This window comes from Mobula hypostoma, chromosome 8 (genome assembly GCF_963921235.1).
Source record: "Mobula hypostoma chromosome 8, sMobHyp1.1, whole genome shotgun sequence".
Classification (NCBI taxonomy): Eukaryota; Metazoa; Chordata; class Chondrichthyes; order Myliobatiformes; family Myliobatidae; genus Mobula; species Mobula hypostoma.
Window position 1 is genome coordinate 96019923 of NC_086104.1, and position 12282 is coordinate 96032204.

The following is a 12282-nucleotide window of genomic DNA, read 5'->3' on the forward strand; positions in this document are numbered from 1 at the left end:
TGTGCCATGTGTCATTGAGGGTAAGAATAGGATTATTTGGCAGATGAATGCGTGGCTGAAGAATTGTGCAGGTGGTAAAGGTTCAGATTTCTGGATCATTGAGATCTCCTCTGGGGTAGGTATGACCTATAAAAAAGGATTGGGTTACACCTGAACCTGAGGGGTACCAATATCCTTGTGGGCAGGTTTGCTAGAGCTGTCGGGAAGGGTTTAAACTAATTTGGCACGGGAATGGGAACCTGAGTGATAGGGCTGAGGATGGGGCCGTTGGTATACAAGTTGATGCAGTGTGTAGTGAGACTGTCACGAAGGACAGACAGATGACCGGGCAAAATTGCAGTCAGTGGGATGGGTTGCAGTGTATCACTGAGACAAAATCGAACAGGGTGGCAAATACAGGACTGAAGGTGTTATATTTGAATGCACTCTGTATACAAAATTAGGTAGATGATTTTGTAGCACAGTTAGAGATTGGGAGGTATGACATTGTGAGCATCACTGAGCTATGGCAGAAGGAAGATTATAGTTGGAAGCTTAACATCCAAGGACAGGCAGATAGACAGAGGGAGTGACGTGGCTCTGTTAGTAAAAAAAAATCAGATCCTTTAGAAAGAGGTGACAGGATTGGAAGATGTAGAATTGATGTGAGTAGAGTTAAGGAACTGCAAGGGTAAAAATACCTTGATGGGAGTTATATACAGGCCAACAAACAGTAGCCAGGATGTGGCTCCAAATTTCAGTGGGAGATAGAAAATGCAATGTCAAAAGGGCAATATTACGATAGTCATGGGGATTTCAATTTGCAGGTAGTTTTATGAAAATCAGATTGGTGCTAATTTTGGATCCTTATGAATTGGCTTTTTAGTGGATGAGCCCACTAGGGGATCAAATATTCTGTATTGGGTGTTGTGTAACGAACCAGATTTGATTAAGGAGCTTAAAGCAAAGGAACACTTAGGAGACAATGATCATAATATGATAGAATTCACCCTGCAATTTGAGAGGGAGAAGTTAAAGTCAGATATATCAGTAGTTCAGTGGAGTAAGGAGAACTACAGAGGCATGAGAGAGAAGCTGTACAAAGTTGATTGGAAGGGGACAATAACAGGGATGATAGCAGAGTAGCAACGGCTGGAGTTCCTGGGAGCAATTTGGAAGCAGGATAGATACATCCCAAAGTAGAGGAAGTATTCTAAGGCAGGATGACACAGCCGTGTCTGACAAAGGAAGTCAAAGCCAACATAAAAGCAAAAGAGAGGGCATATAATAAAGTAAAAATTAATGGGAAGTTAGAGGATTGGTAAACTTTTATAAACAACAGAAGGCAACTAAAAAACCTGCAGTACTTTGAGTTTTTAATATCCAGCAAGGTCTTGTGATCATAAAAAAAAATATTTAAAAAGGACAATAACACCTTTATTTGACCAAGTAGAAGCTGCTGCAATTGAACTTGCTGCCATCTTACTACAGCTACCCATGACATGAATATGTTGGGCCCAGGATAGATCTTCAGAGATGTTGACACCCAGGAACTTGAAACTGCTCACTCTTTCTACTTCTGATCCTTCGATGAGCTCTGGCGTGTGTTCCCTTGACTTACCCTTCCTGAGGTCCACAATCAGTTCCTTGGTTTTAGTGAAGTAGAGTGACAGGTTGTTGTTTTGACACCACTCAACCAGCTGATCTATCTCCCTCCTGTATGCCTCCTCGTCACCAGCTGAAATTCTGTCATCAGCAAACTTATAGATGGTGTTTAAACTGTGCCTAGCCACGCATTTGCGAACGTAAAGAGAGAGTAGAGCTCAGCACACATCCTTAAAATGTGCCAGTGTTGATTGTCAGTGAGGAGGTGTTATTTCTTATCTGCAGAGATTGTGGTTTCCCAATGAGGAAGTTAAATACCCAATTGCTGAAGCCCAGGTTTTGGAGACTGTTGATCAGAACAATTATTACAGTTTAGCAACACTAAGATCACTTTGATCACTTTGTTCTAAAATGGACTTTACTTTTTTGTTTTAATTATATTCTTATAAAATGTGCATAATTTATGTTTTGCTTGTGAAAGCTATGCATATGAAGCTATGTCCATCTGATGCGGCTGTAAGTAAGTATTCATCACACATGTCTATCCATGTATTTGTACATCTGATTATATACCTAACCTTGACCTTGCCTTTGGTAGGCTGATCCAGAAAGGGAGGACACATGGGATCCAGGATGAGCTAGGCAACTGGATGCAAAAACGGTGGCAGGAAGCAGGAAGTGGAAATGGACAGTTGTGTTTCAGATGGGAGAACTGTAATCAGTAGTGTGCCACGGGGATTGGTGCTGGTACCACTGCTGCTTGTCATATAAAGACTATTTAGATGCCATGATTAGTATACTTCCAGATGACAGCAAAATGGGTGGTGAAGTAGATGGTGAAGAAGGTTCTAAATGAACCGGAAAATCAGGCAGAGAAATGGCAGATGGAATTTAACCCGGTTTAGTGGCAGCACAGGTATACAGAGGGATGATGACGACGTAAGCATGCTTGCCTTTATTGGTTGTGGTCGCTGTGTGAGACGTGGTGGAACTGCACTTGGAACATTGTGTGCAGTTCTGGCCACCAGGCTATAGGACGGATGTGATTAAGCTATTCTGGATACAGAAAGTACAAGAACACAAGAACATAAGAAATAGGAGTAGGAGTAGGCCATCCGGCCCATCGAGCCTGTCCCACCATTCAATAAGATCATGGCTGATCTGTCCGTAAACTCAGCTCCATATACTTGCCTTTTCCCCATAACCCTTAATTCCCTTACTATGTACAAACGTAAAAATCTATCTAACTGTATCTTAAATATATTTAGTGAAGAAGCCTCAACTGCTTCCCTGGGCAGAGAATTCCACAGATTCACCACTCTCTGGGAAAAACAGTTTCTATTCATCACCATCCTAAATCTTCTCCCCTGAACCTTGAGGCAATGTCCCCTAGTTCTAGTCTCACCGACCAATAGAAACAACTTTCCTACTTCTATCTTATCCAGTCCTTTGAAAATGTTGTATGTTCCTATAAGATCCCCTCTCATTCTTCTGAATTCCAGAGAGTATAGTCCCAGGAGACTCAATCTCTCCTCATAAGTTAACCCCTTCATCTCTGGAATCAACCTGGTGAACCTCCTCTGCACTGTCTCCAAAGCCAGTATATCCTTCCTCTAGTATGGAGACTAGAACTGCACACAGTACTCCAGATGCGGCCTCACCAGTACCCTGTATAGTTGCAGAATGACCTCCCCTGCTCTTGAATTCAATCCCTCTAGCAATGAAGGCCAACATTCTGTTTGCCTTCTTAATAACCTGTTGTACCTACAAGCCAACCTTTTGTGATTCATGCACAAGCACTCCCAAGTCCCTCTGCACAACAACATGCTGCAATCTTTCACTATTTAATCTGCTCTTCTATTATTCCTTCCAAAATGGATGAACTCGCACTTACCAACATTGTGTTCCATCTGCCAGACCTTGGCCCACTCACTTAACCTGTCTATATCCCTCTGCAGACTCTCCACAGTGTCATCAGCAAATTTTGCTACGCTACACTCAGTCCCCTCTTCCAAGTCATCAATGTAAATGGTAAACATCTGCGGGCCCAGCACCGACCCCTGCGGCACCCCACTCACCACTGACTGCCAACTGGAGAAACACCCATTTATACCAACTCTCTGCCTTCTATTGGTTAACCCATTCACTATCCATGCCAATACACTTCCTCTGACTCCATGCATCCATATCTTATTTTTAAGTCTCTTGTGCGGCACCTTATCGAACGCCTTCTGGAAATCCAAGTATATGACATCCACCTGTTCCCCTCTATCCACTGCATTCATTATGTCCTCAAAGAACTCCAGTAAGTTTGTCACACAGGACCTGCCCTTTCTGAATCCATGCTGTGTCTGTCTAAAGGAACCACTCCTTCCTAAATGTTTTGCTTTTTCTTCCTTAATGACAGCTTCAAGCATTTTCCCGACCACAGACGTTAAGCTAACTGGCCTATAGTTGCCTGTCTTTTGCCTACATCCTTTTTTAGAAAGTGGCGCGACACTTTCTGTCTTCCAATCCTCCGGGACCTGCCCAGAGTCTAGAGAATTTTGGAAAATGATTACTAACGCATCTACTATAACCTCTGCCAATTCCCTCAACGCTCTGAGATGCACCCCATCAGGACCAGGGGACTTATCTACCTTCAGGCCCTCTAGTTTGCTCATCACTATCTCTTTAGTGACAGTGATTTTATTGAGGTCCTCAACTCCCATTTCGCCCATAACATCATTCTTTGGCATATTAGACGTGTCCTCCACCATGAAGACTGACACAAAATAGTCGTTCAATGCCTCAGCCATTTCCTTATCACCCAATATCAATTTCCCCATCTTGTCTTCAAAGGGACCTACAATGACTTTAGCCACCCTCTTCCACTTTCTACATTTATAAAAACTTTTGCTATCTCTTTTTATATTTTGTGCTAATTTACTTTCATACTCTATCTTCCCTTTCCTTATTTCTTGTTCAGTTGTTCTTTGTTGCTTTTTAAAGTTTTCCCAATCCTCCAGTCTCCCACTACTCCTTGTGACTTTGTACACAAGCTTTTAATTTGATACTACCTTTTACTTCCTCAGTTATCCGAGGCTGGCTCTCCCCACACTTACTGTCCTTACTTTTGACTGGAATATACTTCTGTTGAGCACTGTGAAAAATCTCTTTGAAAGTATTTCACTGTTCCTCAACTGTCCTACCAAATAGCCTGTGCTCCCAATCCACATTAGCCAACTCCTCCCTCATCCTGTTGTAGTCTCCCTTGTTCAAGCATAATACACCAGTTTTAGATCTAAGTATTTCATCCTCCATCTGTATGCAAAATTCAATCACACTATGATCACTCTTTCCAAGAGGATCCCTGACTACAAGATCGTTAATCTTACCTGTCTCATTGCACAGGACTAGATCTAAGATAGCATTTTCCCTTGTAGGTTCGCTAACACGCTGCTCAAGAAAGCCATCGTGGATGCATTCTATGAAGTCCTCATCAAGACTTCCTTGACCAACCTGATTCACCCAATCTATGTGGTGTGCCCTAGATGTGCCAGGACTGGAGGGATTGGATAGGTGACGACTGTTTTCTCTGCAGTGAGTGAGGTTGAGCAGTGGTGTTACAGAGGTTTATAAATCAGCATAGCGCAGATGGACAATATTTCTTTCCAAATTCTATTGCCAAGATTTAAAGGGGACTTGAGGGGCATGTTTTTCATACAGAAGGTGATGGGTACATTGAACGAGTTGCCAGAGGAAGGGATAGAGGCAAGTGTAATTAAAAAATGGGGATAGGAATGGTTTAGAGGGAATTGGGCCAAATGCAGGCAACTGGGACTATGTTATGTAGGCGTCTTAGCCAGCATGGATGAGTTGTGCTGTTTAGCCTGTTTCTGTGCTGTATAACTCAAAGAATCTTAGAGTTTTTTTATTAAAGTTTATGAAAACCTAACTGCATGGAATTTATGACAAAAGGCAATGGGGCAGGATATAGAACTGATTTACTTATTTTCTCCAATGCAATTTCTTTGAGCTGAGATGTTCCAAGCTCTGTTTCACTTGTAGCATCATCCCGTAACCGAACACTCACAGACCCTCTTCACTGGACAGCACCAAAACAGAGGCTGACCAGTGACCAGATGAAGAATAAGACTTCCTTTAAAGCAGGAAAAGGCTCCTGAAGCAAGAGCTTCTTCACCTCGTTTATTAGTGTATCTCAAATGATTCGGCAGGCAGATTTGGAAATCCTTCCCATTTCTAAGTCACAAAGTGAAACGTTATGGTTCTCAATGTTACTGAATAACCATATAACCATATAACAATTACAGCATGGAAACAGGCCATCTTGGCCCTTCTAGTCTGTGCCGAACTCTTACTCTCACCTAGTCCCACCGACCTGCACTCAGCCCATAACCCTCCATTCCTTTCCTGTCCATATAGCTATCCAATTTAACTTTAAACAACAACATCGAACCTGTCTCAACCACTTCTGCTGGAAGCTCGTTCCACACGGCTACCACTCTCTGAGTAAAGAAGTTCTCCCTCATGTTACCTCTAAACTTTTGCCCTTTAACTCTCCACTCATGTCCTCTTGTTTGAATCTCCCACACTCTCAATGGAAAAAGCCTATCCACGTCAACTCTATCTATCCCCCTCATTATCTTAAATACCTCTATCAAATCCCCCCTCAATCCTCTACGTTCCAAAGAATAAAGACCCAACTTGTTCAACCTTTCTCTGTAAATTAGGTGATGAAACCCAGGTAACATTCCAGTAAATCTTCTCTATACTCTCTCTACTTTGTTGACATCTTTCCTATAATTCGTTGACCAAAACTGTACACAATACTCCAAATTCGGCCTCACCAATGCCTTGTACAATTTCAACATTACCCCCCAACTCCTATACTCAATGCTCTGATTTATAAAGGTCAGCATACCAAAAGCTTTCTTCACCACCCTATCCACATGAGATTCCACCTTCAGGGAACTATGCACCATTATTCCTAGATCCCTCTGTTCTACTGTATTCTTCAATGCCCTACTATTTACCATGTATGTCCTATTTTGATTAGTCCTACCAAAATGTAGCACCTCACATTTATCAGCATTAAACTCCATCTGCCATCTTTCAGCCCACTCTTCTAACTGGCCTAAATCTCTCTGCAAGCTTTGAAAACCTACTTCATTATCCACAACTCCACCTATCATCTGCATACTTACTCATCCAATTTACCACCCCTTCATCCAGATCATTAATGTATATGACAAATAACATTGGACCCAGTACAGATCCCTGAGGCACACCACTAGTCACCGGCCTCCAATCTGACAAACAGTTATCCACCACTACTCTCTGGCGTCTCCCATACAGCCACTGCTGAATCCATTTTACTACTTCAATATTAATACCTAACAATTGAACCTTCCTAACCAACCTTCCATGTAGGACCTTGTCAAAGGCCTTACTGAAGTCCATATAGACAACATCCACCGCTTTACCCTCGTCAACTTTCCTAGTAACCGCTTCAAAAAATTCAATAAGATTTGTCAAACATGACCTTCCATGCACAAATCCATGTTGACTGTTGCTAATCAGACCCTGCCTATCCAGATAATTACATATACCATCTCTAAGAATACTTTCCATCAATTTACCCACCATTGACGTCAAACTCACAGGCCGATAGTTGCTAGGTTTACTCTCAGAACCCTTTTTAAACAATGGAACAACATGAGCAATACGCCAATCTTCCGGCACCATCCCCGTTTCTAATGACATTTGAAATATTTCTGTCAGAGCCCCTGCTATTTCCACACTAACTTCCCTCAAGGTCCTAGGGAATATCCTGTCAGGACCCGGAGACTTATCCACTTTTATATTCCTTAATATCTGTGACTTTTTCAACCAGGCAAGAGCTGGGCCATTAGAAGCAGGGAATGGTCGGGTGGTACCTTAAACATGTTCCATCAGCATGTTTTATCCACAACTTTATCCTGCCAATCTCCAATGAACTATCTACCCCCATCCTGAATATGAGCAAGGACTGCAAACCCGCTGCCTTCTGATGGAGAAGTCCATGGATTTATAATCTTCGACATAACGGAAGTCATCTTCAGTTCAATCCTAACCCCTGAGACTATGCCTCTTATTATAGACCCTCATACTGGTTGATGCAACTTCTTGCGGTCCTCCATGTCCTCTCCTTGCAGAATCTTCATGAGATCACCTCTAGTGGCTTTATGTCAGTTTGGCTCACTCCATGGACAACCCCTGATCCCAGAAACTAACAGACCGAACTGACTCCAAGGCAAGTATATTCTTCAGGTACAGAGACCAAAATTTCACACACTATACTCCCAGAGTGGTCATACAAGAGCCTTTAATAATCTCTTTGCACATCAACATTTACCAGTTGCGCACAGTGCAAACAATACCGTCAGGCCTTGGTCTGACCACCTGGAGGTGCCAAAGCCCTTTAGGCACTGACATTCCTACTCCCCGATTATTAATTGATTATTTTCACCTATGTCTTGTTTTAGTTACCAGCACACTCGTACTATGTTTTGTTTGTCAATTTAAGTTCCCTCTGTTTCCTTGGTCTCTTGCTCAGTCTTGAGTTTACTTACCCTGCGTGTAGCAATTCTTGAGTCCTATCCTGTGTTCTCTACTCGCCAACCCACAAGTGAAGTTTCTTGGTTCACTCCTGTCCTCATCTCTGGTCTGATTTGCACTTTTGTCCACCTGATCTAAGTCTCTCCTGGTAGTCCACTGGTTAAATACATGGAACTTCATTATAACAACCTCAGTTCAAACTCAGCTTGGCAACCACTTTTGTTACACAATGCCTCTTCTAAGAAACTGTGCTGACGCACCCATACAATAGCCATCCAATAATCTTCTGAACGGACTGTCTTAGTAAGAGTCACACAGCATGGAATAGGTCTTTTGGCCCCACCATATCTACACTGACCATCAGCCATCTCCATAATGCATCTCATTTTGTTCTTTCTAAATTCCCATCAAATCCATTCTCCCAAGCAGCAGGACCAGCTGGCCGACTAACTCTCACACTTTGACGATTTGGATTGAAAGGGGAGCATCCAGAGGTCACCGGATGTGCAAGAAGTCCACATAGACAGCACCGGGCGTCAGGATCGAACCTGAGTTGCTGGAGTGTAAGGTGGTCGCTACATTGCACCAGGGCCTTGCCAATAGCAGATCAAGGGCCGTGTGGGACATAGCTCCATTGTTTTTCTCTTCTTCATTTCATAAATAGCTTTGTTACATTAGCCACCTTTCAATCTGCTGGGACCATTTCAAATTAAGAGGTTTTGTCTCTTAAGGTCTCCGCTAATGGATTTGGCATCCCTGCAATGTGTTCAGCTGTGATGTAAACAGTCATGCTGTGTTTTAGACTCCTTCGTTTCTGCAGTGCATTTTAATTGGCAGCACTGGACCTCACTCCCATTGGACCCTTGGCTCCTTTCTATTTTGGCTACATTTATAGTGAATTCAGATGTGAAGATGGGGGGGGGGGCGGTGCAAAATGTTTGCTTAATACTTCAATGACTTCCTTACTTCCCAATGTTATTTCTCTTAACATTTTCTCATGAGCCTACCTTTTAACATTGTTGGAGAAGTTATTGTAGGTGCTACAGGGAGGTAGTCACCCTGAAGTCACAGGAGCCAGGTACCTGGGTGACTGTCAGGAGAGTAAAAGGGCAATCCATCAGCATTTCCATGATTAGTCATGCTCTTGAATTCGATCTCGTGACTGTGTTCTCCGAGAAACAGAGCCCTTCTCTGTGTTTGCATTAGTGCTGTTAGTGGAACACCTTTCTGTGGATTGAAAGTGGACGCTAGTAGTTGATGATCAGTAACGAGGGTGAACTCTCTCCCATACAAGTACTGGTTGAAGTGTTTTATGCCCCAAACCACACTCAAGCCCCCCCCCCCCGCCAATCTGTGCATAATTTTTCTCTGCAGCGGTAAGGGAATGTGATGCAAAGGCAAAGGGTATTGATCTACTTTCAGTACTAGGTTGATGGTGACTTCAAAATAACCACAGGTCCTGATGGACTCATTCTTCTTGGTTACTGCGATCATTAGCATTGCCCATGGGCTGCACTCAACCTTGGAAAGAATTCCTTCAGCCTCCATGTGATCTTTTGTAGCTCACAGGCTTTTTGTCACTGATGGTATAAGGAAGCCGATGGGCTTTGTAAAACTTGGGTGTGGTATTTTCATTTAACACTATTTTACCCTTGATATGTTTGAGTTTCCCAATGCCATCCTTGAACACTGCTGTGGCATCATCCAGTGTCTTTCTTAACTCACCTTCAGAGAGCTTCACTGCAGCGGGTGTGAATAGTGGATGGATCTCCATTTAAGTTGTAGTTGTCTCAGGCAATAGTGACCCCACAGTGCTGGCCCTCTTGTTATAACCACATACAAGTCTAATGAGGCTTGTTGGTTGTTGTTCTTCACTGTTGCGAATGTCATTCCCACAGAAGTTTTAAGTTCTTAGTTGGATATCTACAAGCTTTAGTTCAGTATTTTTGAAATGTCAGTTAAGCTCATATTTTTTTGGAATGACTGGAGCAGCCAAGCCAGTATCTGATTCCATTTTAATCAATTTGCCCTTCACTTTTAATGTAAGCCATACTAAATTGAATTAAATTGATTTGACTTTATTTCTTACATCGTTCATATACATGAAGAGTAAAAATCTTTAAATTACGTCTCCGTCTAAATGTGCAATGTGCAATTTATCGTAATTTATAATAAATAGTATGTACAACAGAACAGTCAATATAACATAGAAATACAACTGTATCAGCATGAATTAATCAGTCTGATGGCCTGGTGGAAGAAGCTGTCCCGGAGCCTGTTGGTCCTGGCTTTTGTACTGCGGTACCGTTTCCCGGATGATAGCAGCTGGAACAGTTTGTGGTTGGAGTGACTCGGGTCCCCAATGATCCTCTGGGCCCTTTTTACACACCTGTCTTTGTAAGTGTCCTGAATAGTGGGAAGTTCACATCTAAGATGCTCTGGGCTGTCCGCACCACTCTCTGCAGAGTCCTGCGATTGAGGGAAGTACAGTTCCCATACCAGGCAGTGATGCAGCCAGTCAGGATGCTCTCAAATGTGCCCTTGTAGAAAGTTCTTAGGATTTGGGTTTCCCATACCAAACTTCTTCAATCGTCTGAGGTGTAAAAGGCGCTGCTTCACCACATAGTGGTATGTACAGACCACATGAAATCCTTGGTGATGTGTATGCCGAGGAACTTAAAGCTGCTCACTCTCTCAATCCCAAATTCATTGATGTCAATAGGGGATAGCCTGTCTCCGTTCCTCCTGTAGCCAACAACCAGCTCCTTTGTTTTTCCGACATTGAGGGAGAGGATGTTTTCTTGACACCACTGTATCAGGGTGATGACTTCTTCCCTGTAGACTGCCTCATTATTATTTGAAATTAAACCAATCAGTTTAGTGTCGTCAGCAAAATTTAATTAGCAGATTGGAGCTGTGAGTGGTGACACAGTCATGGATATACAGAGAGTAAAGCAGGAGGCTTAGGACATAGCCCTGAAGGTCAGACAGGAAGTCCAGGATCCAGCTACACCAGGCAGGGTGAAAACCGAGGTCTCTGAGCTTCTTGTCGAGCCTGGAGGGAATTATGGTGTTGAACTGTAGTGCAAGAAAAGCATTCGCACGTGAGCATCCTTCTTTTCCAGATGTGTAAGGACGGTGTGGAGAGCTGTGGCTATTGTGTCATCTGTCGATCAGTTGTGTAGGTAGGTGAACTGTAGGGGGTCCAGTGTGGGTGGTAGCATGCTGCAGATGTAGTCCTTGACCAGCCTCTCAAAGCATTTGCTTAATATTGAAGTGAGTGTGACAAGACACCAGTCATTCAGACATATTACCTTGGCCTTTTTAGGTACAGGAACAATGGTGGATGTTTTGAAACAGGAGGGCACCCTACACTGGGAGAGGGAGAGATTAAAAATATCTGTAAACATACCTGACAATTGTGCCACGCACATCCTGAGTACCCGCCCTGGGATGCCGTCCAGGCCCGGAGCCTTGGGACTGTCCGCTCATCAGAAACACCTGCGTACTTTGGCCTTGGAGATGACCAAGCTGCAGGTTGCATCAGCAGCTCTCCTCAGGGGCTCGGTGTTGGCCACATCAAATCGAGTGTAAGAAAGATTGAGTTCATCTGGGGGAGAGGCGGCAATGTTGGTAGCACCACTGCTTTTAGCTTTGAAGTCTGCGATGGTGTGCAGACCTTGCCATAAGCTGCATGTGTTGTTGGTGGAGAGTTGAGTCTGGATCTTGTCCTTGTATTGTCGTTTCACTGCCTTGATAACTTTGCATAGATCGTAGCTGCATTTATTGCTTGTCTATTGTTAGATTTCACATTGTAAATCTTAAGGCTACCTAGTCCTATGTCATTCTCAACACTATCAGATTTTTCATCAGCAACATGCAGATTAGTGCTCTTTTTGAAACTGCAATTTGATGTTTTAACTTTTTCTCTTTCCTGTGCAGTCTATTTATTTCTGTCTGCCCAACGTGCCCTTTGTATGTGAAGTCTTTTTTTACCAGGTGTCTCAGACACACGACTGGTTAGCCCCTCACTAACAAGCCCAGGGGTCCCCAACCTCTTTTGCACCGCGGACCATTTTAATATTGACAATATTCTTG